Raw genomic sequence first — 16,093 nt, 5'->3', positions numbered from 1 at the left:
AATCTGCACGCCATGCGCCATTTTTTTTACACATCCTGTTTCTCTCTGGCGCCACAAAGAACTTTGCTTACACTCAGCACACTATGTGCACTTTTGTTTTTCAAGCAGCCAGGACAATGACGGCCACGTCATAGGTCTCGCATTTATTTGCTTCAGCCCCCCAGAACTACTCCAATGAGAAGCATGCCTGCTTCACATTTCAGGAACCTCTCATTGGCGGTACCTGCTTCATAGCTCCATAGCGATGCCTTCACATCACTATAAGAGCTCCCTGGGTAAGCCGATATTGTAGCATCAGTGCTACTTGTGAGGCATGCCTGCTGCACACCAGTCCTATCCTCCTAATGCCTGTTCTCTAGCACCACATTTTCTCACATGCATAACTGCATGTCCTCCCCGCCCGTGTGCATTCCTGCTTCACCAGAACCAGGTTGCCTTGCAGGCTCTGGTTCCATATTGGGTCTGCTCGTGGGGTCTGCCTAGTCCAAGAGCACTTGCCAACACGTGTCTGTTTCTCCACATCAGGGCTACTTCCCTGGTACCCTTTGCAGCGCAATACCAGTGAAAACCCTCTGGCATGCCTGCTTCATAGCACCAGAGAAGCACAGCGGGCATGCCTGCTTCATAGCTTCAGAGAAGCACAGCGGGCATGCCTGCTTCATAGCACCAGAGAAGCACAATGGACATCCCTGCTTCAGGGAACCAGATAAGCACAGCAGGCATGCCTGCTTCATAGCTTCAGAGAAGCACAGCGGCCATGCCTGCTTCAGGGAACCAGAACTGTTGCTTAGGTAACTCTTGCGTCACTGTCACAGAGTTACTCCACCAGCATAACCACTCCAAAGTGATGGAGCTGCCACACAGCATGCCTGTTTCAGGGCCCCAGAGCTTCAGTCTAAGCCTGCTTTATTTGTGATAACTCCAGCATCCTTAGCAAGCCTGCATCATATCACACAGCTTCCAAACACCAGGTCCTTCTTCCTATGCATGCATACCCCTGATGCTTCACAGAGCTGAAGCTGCACTCCAACATGCCTGCGTCAGAGCACTAGAACGGAAGACACCAATGCTTGCTTACATAGCCTCGGACTTGCTTATACACATGCCTCCTTCACAGCACACGTTGATGCTTGCTTGCACAGCACCGGACTTCCTTACAGACATGCCTGCTTCACAGCAGCAGATTTGCTAATGCGCTACTCTGGTCCATCTCAGTACTGCTGCTAGTGATTCTCAGCAACAAATCTGTCAATAGCTACCCACGTGCACCTTAGATCAGGTCTACTGCCCAGCTCTCCTGTGTAACAGTGTTACATGTACACTAGTCATGCCTGTTGCACAGCCTGGGGTTACTCTGTGGCTTGAGCGCTCCGCAGCATCTGGGCTTCCCATGCCTGTGCCTGTAAACAGCATAGCAAAGCACCCTCCATGCCTGTCAGTGCGCCTGGGCCACTCGCCTGCTTTCGTGAACTACTTGCATTACAACTTGCCTTTGCCCTGGTTGCAGTTTTGGCACTTCATTAAAGTGTGTTTAGTGATTTGTCCAGTTCACTTTAATTCCACTGCCAGATAAGAAGGGGGTTCCTTCGCATAAGTGAGCGAACTACACATTGGTGTTTATTGGCCAATATCCAGCTCAAGTAACACTTTCCGTAAAATTCCAGACAAGCTTCGAAGAGAAGTAGTGGGAGCATGCACTACTAGGTGGTGCCTGCAAGCCATCTTGTTGTGAACGTCATTTGTATAGCGCCCCTGCCCCCTCAAAACACATTGACACTCTAACAGTTAGTTTAAAAGTGTGTAGATGTGAAGATCTTTGATTTGTGAATGCTGTTAGATCTCTCAGGCAGCAAAAGAGTTCCTTTTAGGGCTGGTTGGGGTTGAAGACCTCTGTGCGTGTTGGGGTGGGGGAGGGAGAGGGGCTGGTAAGATGGCTACTCAGTTCTGCAATCACACAAGAGATTCCCCACGATCACAGGAATAATCCCTCTTCAATGTCTGAGAATACTGTACCAAACAGAGTATGGATTTAATGTAGCGCTCGCTATGGAACGAGGATTTTCTAGGTGCTGAAGCACCAACCTCTGTGAATGGGCCAGGAGTCGTGAGTGTGTTTTTAAGTCTTGTGCAACCCTAGCTACTAAATAATGGATGCACGGGGGAATAAAGTGAGGGGAACAAAGACTTGTTGGTAGAGTACGGGGCACAATGCACACCCGCCTGGCTTAGGAATGCTACGGAAGCTTGACATCGCCTTTTTATCCCATCATCTGTTACCGCTCTATTGATGTTTCAAATATTTCTCAGTGTGAGCAAATGTCTCCACGAGCGGACGACAACACCTCCCAAAACTGGGCATCCTTTTTACAAACCATATTTTCATGAGTTCTGGTGCAATTGACTTATTTGAAGCGTACGAAGACTGCAACTCCTAGAATGCACTAGATTTTTTTAAATGAAGAGCTAAGCTACGGAAATACAGTATGCTGCCCACGTCACGTATGCGAAGACATCCTTCTGCCCTACGTGAAGTGTGACTTAGCGGGGCCCATGAAGGTGATGGTCTGGTGTGCCTCCTAACCTCGGAGAATTCACGTTTTTCTACATAGATTAGTTAACAGCATTCTGAAAATGTGGAATTCTGGAACAGCAAGGGTCTGTTCACATTCACATACTGCTGCTTGGAAAAGGAGGGTGCCATCCAAAGTATGCCACTGGCAAACAAGCGTTTGCAATGCAATAGATCTCGAATTTTTTCAACTTTCACCTTTTGGTATTGTAAATGACAATGCCTTTTATTATTGAAGGTGTTTTAAACGCATAAATAAAAGGCATTGTCATTTACAATGGCAACAGCTCAAAATCTCGCAAATGCGAGCCCTATTGCATTGACAATGCCTGTTTTTAATCTTCTGCTTTCCTCTTGTAAATTGTTGGCATACATGGGTGAACAGACTGAAGGAAGAGGGCAGCAGCGGGGGCGGAGGGACGTGTATGGGGACGTACAGAGCGGGGCAGACGAGCTCGAGATCTCCAATGGAAACGCGGGGGAGGAGCGGGAGGGGGGACAGCGGTTCAGGGCGGGAAGTTTAGGAAAAGCAAGCAGTGGGCCGGGCTGTGCCAGGTGTCCTTGAGCCGTTGACGCGAGAAGAGGGGAGGTGAAAAGTTTTGAAAGTAACTGGCGGTGTGACGAGATCTTCTCCGCTGGCTGCTGCGACGCACCGGGTCCTCTGCCTCTCCTTTGGGCCCCCGCCCTGCCCGGGTCCGTCAACAAACCGTCTCCGCGAGCGCAGAACGGCACCAGCTCCCCCGGGACTGCCACAGCCTGTCAGTGAGGCGGAAAGAGGCCCGAGGCCGACAGGAAGGAGTCGTAGACTCGGTGAGGAGAAGGCCTCACCTGAACGAGGCCCGCACGAGCTGCCAAGACCGCGACGGCACCTTGAGGGAGCTGGTGAGCGCCGCCATACCGGAGACGAGGGCCTTCAGGTACAGGTGGGCTGTTCAGTCCCCGTCCTCCGGGGCCACACCGACAGACACACACCTAGGCACTTCAGCGCGCGACGACTCTCGTTCCTTGCAGGCGGGGGCGCCAGTGCGCGTCACAACGGACGTGCAAGCTCGTGCAGCGAAGGCGGCCATCTTAGAAGGTCAGGCGAGGTCCAGGCTCAGACGCCCCTCACACGTCGTCAATACTGCAGGAATCAATAAACGCCTAAAAGGTCTTCAGAAAGGAACGCAAGAACTTTTTATCTTAACAGAGAGTGACAAAACGTTTTGCAGATCTTCACAGGCAAAGTTGGCGTCTACCTTTTAAGACTATTCTGGATTCTGATTAGCACTGAAAGTGAAGAGCTCCTGCAATTTCAGAAGAGTGATTCACAAGAATCAGCATCACCCTTTGACCCCGCAGGAAGGGATACTTGGCGGTCATCTTTACCACCTCACTTAAGAACAACATTTTGGTGGATTGGTTGCTATTGTAGATTGGCAAAGAGATGAATCTAAATGCTCTTGCACCGTTTGACATGTCCGAGACCTGGAACCTGGGCCCCAGATGGCGAAAATGGATTAGAAAATTTGACAATCACGTGGCCCTCACAGGTGCATCTAAAAAAATGCAATTGAACCTACTGCTACACTGGGTTGGTCCTGAAGTGGATAATATCATAGACACGTTCACACAGGAGGAGAGAGAAGATGTCACAAAACTGAAGAAAGCCCTCAGTGCGTGCTTTGAACCAAGAAAGGACCTTCAGCACCTGCGTTACCAGTTCCATTCTGCAAAGCAAGGCCCAGATGAATCCATGGAGGCTTTTGTACTGCGTTTGAAAATTTTGGCATTAGATTGTGACTTTGATAAATATTCCACAGAAGAAGCAATCAAATCACAGGTAATCGTAGGGTGTGCATCTCCCACACTCCGAAATCAGCTGTTGGGTGAGTCTACTAAGATAGGGGACAGTCAGCAGTGTGAAAGCATTCATGTGCAGTCAGATGCATTAAACATAAGCACCAAAGAGCACGAACACAATGACCAAGGAAATGAAGTGCAGGGGGCGCCACATTTGAGTAGATCGAAAACAAAGAAACCTGTTGCACAATGTGACAGGTGTGGGGGCCAGTGGCCACATGATGGTCAGTGCCCTGCCATGGGTCACACTTGTGGTTATTGTGGGAAGGAGAACCACTACCAGTCTGTGTGTAGGGCGAAAACAGCACCTGGCATCCGCTCTGGCAAAGCAGGAAGCAAGCCAAGCAAACAGGCCGAGATTTCTGGCAAACCTACACAAGCCCAAAAATCCACAGACAACCACGTGCAAAACCAGAAGCCTTGGCCATCACGCTCTTCATCACCTGCTGAGGGATGGGTTGGTGGCTTTCAAATTCCCGGCAAAAAGGGTGGCCTTAGGCTTATAGTAAATGTAGCAAACAAGCCGATTGAATGTCTAATCAGCACAGGTTCTACTATAAACGTCATGGATTCAGTCACATACAGCAGTCTTTCCCCTCTGCCGCCCCTGAGAGCCACTAGAATGAAGATATATTCTCTTATGGGCCCATTGTTATCATGCAGTGGAAAGTTCGATGTCAAGCTGGCATTTGGAGATCGAGTGACAATGAGTGAAATGTACGTACTTAATGATTTGTGGGCTGTAGATGGATACCTAATAGGAAATCCATCAATACAGGAGCTGAGGCTAGTGACATTTAAGTTTTAAGTTTTTTTGGTTTGCCTGAAGTAAATGATCAACAGATTTAAGGCAGGCACACTGGCCTATTTCCCCTCAGGACAGCAAGTGGACGGAGGGAGGAAAGCTTAAGACACTTTTTGCCATAATTAAAAAAGAATGTGGAACACAATTTCACACTTTGCTTGGTATTATGGACCAATGTCTGTGTTGTGTTGAATTTGAATAAAGATAGTTCAAGGCAAGAAGTAGTCTGCTGTGCTTACTACTGGCACCCTCAACCAAAGGTAAACCAAGATTAAGGTCTACAGGAAATATGATGTATTAAGGCTAGTGTGGAGCCCGTCCAAGGTCTTAGAGAAGTAAGTGTGCCGTTCTGACTAGACCAGTATTTTAATATCAAGCGTTGTAAAAGAGTTGGTAAAATCATCAAAAACCTTTTTTAAATAATATAAAAAGCGTAAGAACTACAAGAAATATATTCAACCGTATTTTAGAGTGTACCAAACTTTTCCTAACTGTCGAGGTAAGCAAGAGGAGGCATAATTGCTAAGTTCAAAAAGAGTATAGAGGATTTTATATAAATACTTGTTACAGTATCAACTTCTGGCTATCCCAGAATCTCAGCACCTGAACAAATGAAAATGGATATTCTTCAATATTAACTGCAACCTGAACAAGGCACTCAATTCATAAGGGCTCAAGAAAGTAGGAACAAGATTGAGCTCCTCTGGATGGGGGCGTAGTTGGGGGGAACTGTGGTCTACAGGAAGTATTTTAGATATGGGCAGAAAAACAGTGCGCTAATCTACATTAACCCAATTTTGGGGAATTGTATTGAAAATACAAATCCAAGGGTAATGTGTAAACTGTATTCAACATCTGGTATAGTTGCCAAATTTCTGATCTTATTAGCTGAATGGAATGTTCATGGTCTTTCACTGTTGCTGGCTGTGTTTTGGTATAGATATTTTGAATTTTCTTTCTTTAAGGATTTTGTGTTTACTCTCTGGAGGTGTCTACTTTATTCCCTTTGATCCTAACCTGTCCGTCAAAAATAAGAGTGAAGGCCTGTGCCTTCCCCACTGGGTCACCTCTCCTTGTTACTTTAGGAAATAATTTTCTGCGTGGTTGTGTTGGATTTTTTAGTACTATGTGAACTTTCCCCCTGCTAACGAGCTGTAGAGTGTCTGTGCTACCCTTTTTAACATGGTCGGGTTGGCATACTCCTAAATGGTTTATTTTACTTGCCTCAAAGTCCCTAGAATATTGTACAAATTGTATCTAGAACGTGGAGGTTAAGTACCTTTAGAGGACTGCAGCACCTATTGTGCAGCCACTACAGTGGTAGTGCAAACATGGCTCAAGCCTAACATTGCAGCCTAATTAGCAGTGTCAAAACTGCAATTTGACTTCTCAAAATAAGCCTTTTGACAGGTCAAAATGTCCCTGTTAACTATTATTATCACCCTATGTAGACCAAGGCATGATGCATGCTATTTAATACTAGGACATGTAGAAATGTTATGTTAACATGTCTGTAAAGTGCCTAGTACCCAAAAACTATGTCAGGCCTGTCTTTGCAATGTAGAAAACAATTAGAAATATTGTATCTCTGGAATGGAATGAGCTAGAAAAATAAACAACAATTTTTATTAGTTACGAAAAATTCAATTCAATAGTGAAGTCAGATTTGTAATAAATATTAAGCAAAAAGTTACCTTTACAAAATTACCCTTTATCTGCTCGAAGTTCCTCGAAGCTGAATTTACATTTGCTCTCTCATTTCTGCCAGCCAGTAGTTAGCATTTGAATAGTTGTGAAAAGGTGCAAAAAGCCTCCCAGAAGCAAAAAAAAATTGGCTTACCTAAATGGGGAGAGATGACTTCTCTGAACCTCCCAGAAAAGGAAGGGACTGATGGTTTGTGGACACTGGGACGTCTGAGACAAAAGGGACTGAGGTGTGCAAGAAGAGAATAGTGGTAAAAACTAATCAGAGACCGGTACAGGCACGTAACGATGTGAATGGTCTGTAAGAAGAACATAACACTGTGGTCTGTAGATGACATAAGGTTGAAAAGAAAGGATGACAGATGGATGTCTGCAAGGAGCTCACCTCAGCCTGCCCATTCATTCATTGAACTGTCCGCTTTTCATCTTCACTCACTATTTTCCATGGGCAATTATCCTCCTAGCTCTGTCACATTAAACATTTGCCTTGTCCCTCCATTGTAGGCTTCATTCTCTGCCTTTCCCCTCCATTCATCATGCATATTCTCCCCTAGTTGTGTCTCTCCCATTATCAGTAACTCTTTGGACCTGCTTCAGATCCTATCCCTCCAACACCGTCAGTTCTTTGTACCACATTTTCATACACTCCATGTCTTCTGTTCATCTCACACAGGCATTTAAGTGGGTTGTGAATGTAGGGGACTTACCCTTCTTTACACTAACTACTTTCATTGTCCCTCAAACCATCATCACAGTGGACATCAGATAGGGTACACATTTTGCCTCTAATATTGTCTAAAGGATTGAAGTGTTTTGTTGGTGAGACGTCAGCATTGGTTGAAGGCAGGGCACTGAAACCTTATGGCAGCGCTGACTATATTATTCAGCAAGAAAACGTAACTTAATATGGCACATATTATGGTAGTATTTTGTAATTTTTACTCACAACAATGAAATACCTTATTAGTACCAGTTACCATCTAAATACAGCATTCAGCAACTGGAAGGTGACCAATTATTAGCTGATAATGGCTTGTCACTGTACATTACCATGTGTGGCCCTTTTTCTTTGGAAAATATTGATATTTGCTTTGAAAGCCAGTTGTAATGAAATATGCAGATTATGCAGTCAATGGTAGATTAAGTGCAAGTGCTGTGAATCCTTAATATTGTGGAAAATACTGCAACGCAACAGCAGTATCACATAATTCCAGTGGCCTTTAATGGGAACTGGATTACGAGACCTGGGTTACACCGTTATCGCCGGACACCAATTGCACCTGTTTGAGCCCTTTGTCACCAAGTCAAGTCAAGTCAGGAGATTTATATAGCGCGCTACATACCCAGAGGGTCTCAAGGCGCTTGAAGAAGGGTGGGGAATTACTTGTCGAATATCCACGTTTTAAGTTGCTTTCTGAATGCTAGGTGGTTCTGAGTAAGGCGAAGGTGAGTGGGAAGTGAGTTCCAGGTTTTAGCTGCCAGGTAGGAGAAGGATCTACCTCCCATGGTGGTTTTGTTGATGCGAGGTACAGTGGCAAGGGCTTGGTTGGATGATCGTAGATGGCGGGAGGGGGTGTAGAAGGACAGTCGTGTGTTGAGGCATTCGGGTCCAATTTCGTAAAGTGCTTTGTGTGCGTGGGTTAGGAGGCGGAAGATAATCCTCTTATTGACGGGGAGCCAGTGGAGGTTTTTCAGGTGACCAGAGATGTGTTCTTTACGTGGGCTGTCTAATATGAGCCTGGCTGAAGCGTTCTGGATGCGTTGGAGTTTTTTCTGGAGTTTTGCGGTGGTACCGGCGTATAGGGTGTTTCCGTAGTCCAGGCGGCTCGTGACCAGTGCGTGGGTGACCGTTTTTCTAGTTTCGGTGGGGATCCAGCGAAATGTTTTTTTGAGCATGCGAAGAATGTTGAAGCAGGATGAAGAAACGGCGTTGACTTGTCTGTTCAACGAGAGTGAGGAATCCAGGATGACGCCCAGGTTCCGTGCGTGGTCCGTCGGGGTGGGTGCTTTTCCAAGGGCCTCTGGCCACCAAGAGTCATCCCAGGCGGAGGGGGAGGTGCCTAGGATGAGGACTTCTGTTTTGTCAGAGTTCAGTTTCAGACGGCTGTGCTTCATCCATTAGGCTACTTCTTTTATTCCTTCATGCAGGTTGGTTTTGGCGGTGTTTAGGTCTTTGGTGAGTGAGAGGATCAGTTGAGTGTCATCAGCGTAGGAGATGATGTTGAGGTTGTGTTGGCGTGCGATGGTCGCGAGGGGGCTCATATATACGTTGAAGAGAGTGGGGCTGAGTGAGGATCCTTGTGGTACGCCGCAGATGACTTTAGTGGCCTCTGACTTGAATGGTGGGAGGCGGACTCTCTGGGTTCTTCCGGTGAGAAACGAGGTGATCCATTCCAGTGCTTTTCCTTGGATTCCGACATTTCTGAGGCACTGTAAAAGGGTGCTATGACAGACTGTGTCGAAGGCTGCGGAGAGGTCGAGGAGGATGAGGGCGACTGTGTCTCCATTGTCCAGTAGAGTCCGAATGTCGTCTGTTGCTGCGATGAGGGCGGTTTCAGTGCTGTGTTTGGCTCGGTAGCCAGACTGTGAGGAGTCGAGGGATTTGTTGGTTTCCATTGACCTACAGTTGTACCCAAAATACCCAGTATGCAATACCTTAGCATTTGATCCTCAAAGTTGTTAAAAAGAGCAAACCACGCCTTACTCTAGAAGCGGTGTGGTAATAGAGACCCAGAACTCAAACGAATAGCATGCCATTAATGAATGTATGAAGGTATTGCGCTTGAGTTTATCACGCACGCCTTTGGAACACCCTCATTAGAACAAACGCGTCTTTAGCATGCATTCGTTCTGCACATAAGTTGGTATAACGACTTGCCATATGGGAGTGCTGGATTTTGGAATAGTTTAATTTACTATTCCAACTCCAGTCTGCGCAACAGCAGGGAAGGTCTTGGACTTTAATTCCAACAGCAATCCATCAATGCGCCTCCCTAAAGAAAGTTGTTGTAACGACTTGTGTGCAGAACGAATGCATGCTAAAGACGCGTTTGCTCTGTTGCCAGAGCTGTGAAGGCACAGCGTGATTGACACTTCTACCTAAAGGATGTTTCCCGCCATTAATAAATGCTCAACCAATGCTTTCTTCTAAAATAGAAAGTACTACAAACTCAATACTGTATGTTCAGTGTCATAGCTTTAGTATCGACCTCGCTTTTTGAGGGTTATGAGAAGTCCATGGCTACTGGTGATGAGTGGTTCATGCTAGTGCTGAATTAAGGTCCCTGTTTATGTGCCACAGGCTCACTCTCGTGGTGTCTCATGACTTATGCAAAGCAACCTCTGGTGCACTGTCAGACTTGTAATCCTTGGACTTGGTGGTTGGAAGCCAATTGTAACTTAGGGCCTGATTTAGATTTCAGCAGATGGGTTACTCCGTCACAACGGTGCCAGATATCCTGTCCAGCAAAATATAAATCAAATGAGGGTAGTGAGGCACACTGGTGAATCCAGAGTATTTCAAAAGTTCATAAAGTTAAGCTTCTTGGGTGCACTCGAGGTATCCCCCTCTGACCTAAAGGGAGTGAGTCCAAAATGTATGTACTTTAGTGTCCCTCTGTTGCACACCGTAGGTGGTGGTAATGACCTTGTTAGGTTAAAGAAATTCCCACAAATTAATTCGAGCTGTAATCAGAGATCAGAATCAAGAAATAGTATGGGAGGTAGCGTCCTTAATCACTGTGTTACCACCTGGTAAGCACTATAGCAGGGCCATCCTTTATCGGCCTGCTTTTCACAGCACCTTTTCTATACCACGCGGCTTGGAAACGGCTTTCTTACTCTTTTCACTCGTGCCGGTGCACACTTCTCGTGTTTACGATCTTAATATCTTGTATGGTTATTGATCTCGCACCTCCGCTCTAGTCCATAGGCATGCTACCTCCCATACTGAGCACTACGTATTTCCTATTCACACTGCTTCTAACATAGCTCCACGCTGATTGTTACCGATTCCTACCGTCCTTAACCACCACTTTAACCTTGATGCTGTACACACATTATAAGTTGCACTTGCCAGAAGGCTCTATTTCTTGATTCTGATCTCTATTCATCCACTTACAGGATAAACAATCCCCTGATGAAGAGTCTCTGACTCTAAATGCGTTGGGATTATCCATGGGATTATGTACACAATGTGTTGGGACCTTAAGATTCATGTCTAAATGAAAAAAATAATCATACATGAGAAGTATCATGATGATCTATATTAATCAAAAAACAAGATTCTTTTTGGAATTCAAACAGCTCGAATTTATTTGTGGAAATTTCTTTAACCTATCAAGGTCTTTACGACCACCTACGGTGTGCAACAGAGGGACACTAAGTACATACACTTAGTGCTGCATACACCAAAAAATAAGTCCCATAGAATATTTTGGAATTTATATTTCGGCGGATGGAAATCAGTCACCGTTTTGCCTGAGTAACTCGTCCGCCGAAATCTAAACCAGGTACTTAATTACATCCCAAAAGAATATACTCTTTCAATGTCCTTTTAGTGATTGAATGTCAGATTTCTGATGGTCAACAGTCTTTTGAAAGATTTTCTCACCCGTTTGTCTTGTTCTCCCCATGGCGTGCTCATATGTCAGGTGCTTGCACCGCGCTCACTTCTTTTCTGTCTGATGTGGGTTCGAACAGACATCAATTTTTGCCCTGGTGGTTTGTGCTGGGCAGTAAAAGCTATGAGGTTGCTGCTGGTGACAGGAATGAGTATCAGTTGTGGCCACTCTCCCTATTTAGTTAATAGGAATAAGACCTGCACCGGCTACTAGATTTATCTGCTGCCACTCTTTCACAGTCCTTAGGAGGACAGTAGTCATTTGTGTCCCAACACCATAGTTGCAGGAGAGATGAGCAGTGTCTGCATGGGTTGTTGGGAAAGGAAAGACAAGGCAAGAAAGTAAGAGGAAAGTGGGGGTCCTCCTCCTCTTTGGTTGTTGTGTTCTTAGACCAGGCATTACCCGAACCCAATTTGCCAGCTGAACTGACCAATTCCCAAAATAAGGCCGAGTGACTACCCCAGCCCATCCCATATAATGTTGATGAAGCAAGCACATGCATCAAGATCACGAAGCGCAAAAAACAAGGAGGCGACGGACTGAAGTGGCAGGAAGAAAATGTGGCCTGTAGAAGATCCGAATGGGCTGGGAATTTCAGCATGGAGTCATTGGCTGCTGCCTACATGGAGATAATATGGGAGGGGGCCTGCAGAGAGGGAGCATAGGGTAATGTAGTAGTTAACATGGACTGGATCTTGAAGACAGGAGCATAGGTATGTGCCTGCAGGAATAGAGCATTGGCTCGGGCATACAGGGAGCTAGCATGGAACATGCCCTGCAGGAAAGGAGCATTGACTAGGTCCTGTATTAAGGGGGCAAGGACTGGGTCCTGCAAGAAGAACAGTTTGGCAGGAGACTCTATGTAGGGAGGCCTCTAGGAAGTAAGAATGTGCTGGTGACTGCAGGAAATGGGTGAAGGGGTACCGGATGATAGGGCAGAAAGAAATGTAGACAAGGTTAAAGCTGAAAGGGAAGGAGTGGGGACAGAAGGGAAGGATGAGGAGAAGATTTGGAAGGGTGGCAGCAGGGCACTAGTCCTAAAACATTATTGAGGACTAATTAGCATATGTAATAACATCACATGCAGTGACTTCTCGGGAAGTGGTGTCACAGGAAGTACAATTGCACCCCTATAGCATCCCAAATGTAAACGGGGTTGCTCTGCTTTACAGCCAAAGCTAAGATATTGTACATATAAAACTGTAAATGTAGAGAAGCCCATGACTGGTCACCATCTCTGACAATGAGAGTCAAGTGTAGAAGAGGTTGTACTTGGCCCAGTTTGCAGAGCCATAGTAGGACGGACGCCAGATCCACTGCTGTGGCCCAGGAGCCCCCGCTTGTCCCATATCCCACCAAATGGGTCTCGACATCATGGGTGCCCTGTTATTATGAAGACAGCAAAAGCGCGTACTAGAAAAGCTCAAAATATTTTGCACGTAAACCTGGGGGTGGAACATGAGAGTGTTGGGCTATGGGAAGTGAACAGATCGGTAAGTACATGAAAAGCCAGATAAGGCACTACAGAGCGAAAAAGAGAAGCAAAACGACTTGGACAAAGGAGAGATGAGAGAGCATATAGGAACAGGAGAAGAGAGCGAGAAGATGCAGGCATGGATAAACTGAGAGAGTATGAAACGGGGAGAAAAATGAATAACACAGGTAGAGGAGGAAAGATTTGGGTCAGATGGGAAAAGAGAATGATAAAGTGGTATAGTTAGGTGGGAAAAGTGAAGGAGAATAATAGGGGTGGGGGTAAAATATTGAGAATGGTGTTGTGAGTAAAAGAGTAAAAAAAAGTGAGAGGGAGACGGCTGAAGAACTAATGAAATGAGAAAAAGAAAAAAAACAAAAAAATGAGCATAGGGGAAAAGAGGGAGAAAGGCGGTGAAAGAGAGGGACAAAAGACAGGGCCAGAGGAAAAGAAAAAGATGACCAAAGGTTAAAGAGGTGAGAAAGAAATAGATGTGTTGAGAGGGGAAATACAAGAGGGAGAATAGGTGGTGTGCAGAGAAAGGAGAAGACGGAAGGGCTTGATACAAAGGAGAAGAGAGTAAGAAAGGGCAGGGGGAAAGGGAGGGGCGATGATGAAGAGGAGGCAGGAAAAGAAAGAGAACAATAAATATAGGATTGAATAGAAGAGTTACAGAGAGGATGAGAACTCACAGTGCAGTAGGTGATGCCAGTAGAATAAGTGCCCACTCCTCACCCTCCCCAGTGGCAGCGAGCGGCAAACTCCTCACGAAGGTTTTGGGGTGTGGCACTTTTTGGTGTTTACAAATCAGTACTGGATTAAATCCAATTATTTGGAACAAATGAATGCAGATGCACACAGACCTGAGAAGAACATTCGTAGAATCAGTTTGAACGCAGTTTCATTTTTTTAGAAATCATATCGAATTTTTCGTTTACTAATGTGTACTCGAGCATAGAAGTGATTGAAAGTGGCAACTGTTTTGAACAAAAGTGTGGAACTTGATAAATATATTTTAAACGTGGGAATAAAATGTGTTGGGTGCATTTTATTTTTAAAGTTAACCGCCTGCTGGTTCTTTCCTAGGTTAGCAGAGTCCTTAATTTGTAATAAAATCATATAAATAAGTGCAACAGCTCTCATCAGGAGTCCACTGCAGCTTGCACCATACATGGCGACTGCCATGCTGCCAGGGATAGTAACAACACAACTACAAAACTATCATTAGAAGTATGACAATTCGGACTATTTCAGGCCTCCGAAGGTACAAGAATCGCGTGAGCAGCAGGTAATAGTCACTTTCAATGTATATTGAATTAATAATTACCGGTTGTTGTGGTCATCTCAAAATTGGCCAGCCAGCGCCACCTTGTGACAGAATGTCACAAGCGCTGGTGTTGAGAATTAAGTGCCGATGCCGAGCGGAAAACCACCGGCTCAAATTAATCACTTCAGCACCTCTTTAAGCTAGTGAAGTATTAATGGGTCTCCGTTAAGACATTCAAAGGTAACCTCAGGTGGGTGAATAGCACGGATAACGAGGAAGCTCTAGTGGAATGAAAACGTCCTGTGGTTACTTTCAGGTGGATGCGATCCCCCTGCAGCACTGGCTGGTGTTCAGGACTGGACTCCCTTCCAGTTTTGCCAGTGTACCTCAGGTCTCCCCGCGGCACAGGCTGGTATTCAGGAAGGGGTTCCCCTCCAGTTCTGCCAGGGCACCTCAAACCTCCCTTGCGGCTATGGCTTGTATTCAGGAAGGGACACCCCTCCGGCTCTGCCAGTCCACCTCGCCCTGCAGCACAGGCTGGTATTCAGAAAGGGACTCTCTTCCGGCTCTGCCAGTGCACCTCAAACTCCCTTGCAGCACCGGCTGGTACTCGGGAAGGAGCTCCCCTCCAGTTCTGTCAGGGCACCTCAAACCTCCCCGGCGGCACAGGCTGGTAGTCAGGACGGGACTCCTCTCCAGTTCTTGCTGGAAAACGAACGGGGCCCCTGGAAATAGGATACAACCCTACCAAGGAAAATACTAATTGGGGAAAAAAGAAGCACAGGGTACAATTCTGTTTAACAATAGAAGGGCGTGTGTCGTCTAGGGGCTAGATGTAGGTAATTTTATTTTACCACTTCTTAAATACCGAATTTTACCGATTCAGTATTTAAGAAGTGGTAAAATAGAGGGGGGCGGGGGGGATGTAGGTATTACAGAATCGGTAAATACCGAATCGTTAAGATTCGGTATTTACCGATTCTGTAAATACCGATTCTGTAATGCCTATTGATTCCTATGGGCATTGAAGCCCATAGGAATCAATGGGCATTACCGAATCGGTATTTACCGATTCGAGCAAGGGTGCAGGGGGTGTCACTTTGACACCCTCTAGCACCCCAAATACAGGCATGTGTGCCATGTGGCACACAGACATGCCCTAAGGGCATGTCTGTCTGTCACATGGCATAGGTGTGCATGCACACATGTGCCTGCACACCTGGATTTGATATTTTACCACCCAATTGGATTGGGTGGTAAAATACCGAACCTGAAAGACCTTTGGGACTCAGAAGAGTCCCACCTACATCTAGAAGTTACCGAATCGGTAAAAATACCGATTCGGTATTTTACAGATTCGGTAAATTTACCGATTCTGTAAAATTGGCCCCCTACATCCCGAAAACCCATTTACCGGTCGGTAACGGCCGAAATCGGCCGTTACCGGTCGGTAAATGGCCACCTACATCGGGCCCTAGATATCTAATTCCTTGAACTCTTTAACAATATCATTAAGAGAGACAATTTGATCAATACATTTATATTTATTCTTTATTATAAAAATGATTTGTCATATTAAATAGAAAAAAATTCACTTATGAAAATTACATGAACAAGATTGATGAATTCATATTCCCATTGGTAATAGTTAGAACCACATTTGTAAAATCTTCTAATCCTATGATTAATACTAGACAATCAATACATTAAGCATCCTGGTTTGATATTTCAATTGGCAAGCTTTGATAACGGAACATTCATGATTAATCTATTGCCAATATTTCAATAACTTGCTTGCATAGTCTTATTA

The 16,093-nt window shown here is 45.5% G+C and overlaps 1 pseudogene; it reads left to right on the top strand.

Moving 5' to 3' along the window:
• The first annotated feature begins 3,771 nt into the window (after positions 1 to 3,771).
• LOC147678635 (uncharacterized) lies at positions 3,772 to 5,260 on the top strand (annotated as a pseudogene).
• The last annotated feature ends 10,833 nt before the right edge of the window (positions 5,261 to 16,093 follow it).

The sequence above is a fragment of the Lissotriton vulgaris genome, chromosome 12, assembly GCF_964263255.1.
Source record: "Lissotriton vulgaris chromosome 12, aLisVul1.2, whole genome shotgun sequence".
Lineage (NCBI taxonomy): Eukaryota > Metazoa > Chordata > Amphibia > Caudata > Salamandridae > Lissotriton > Lissotriton vulgaris.
The sequence above is the reverse complement of the archived record's forward strand: the minus strand, read 5'-3'. Positions and strand labels throughout refer to the sequence as shown.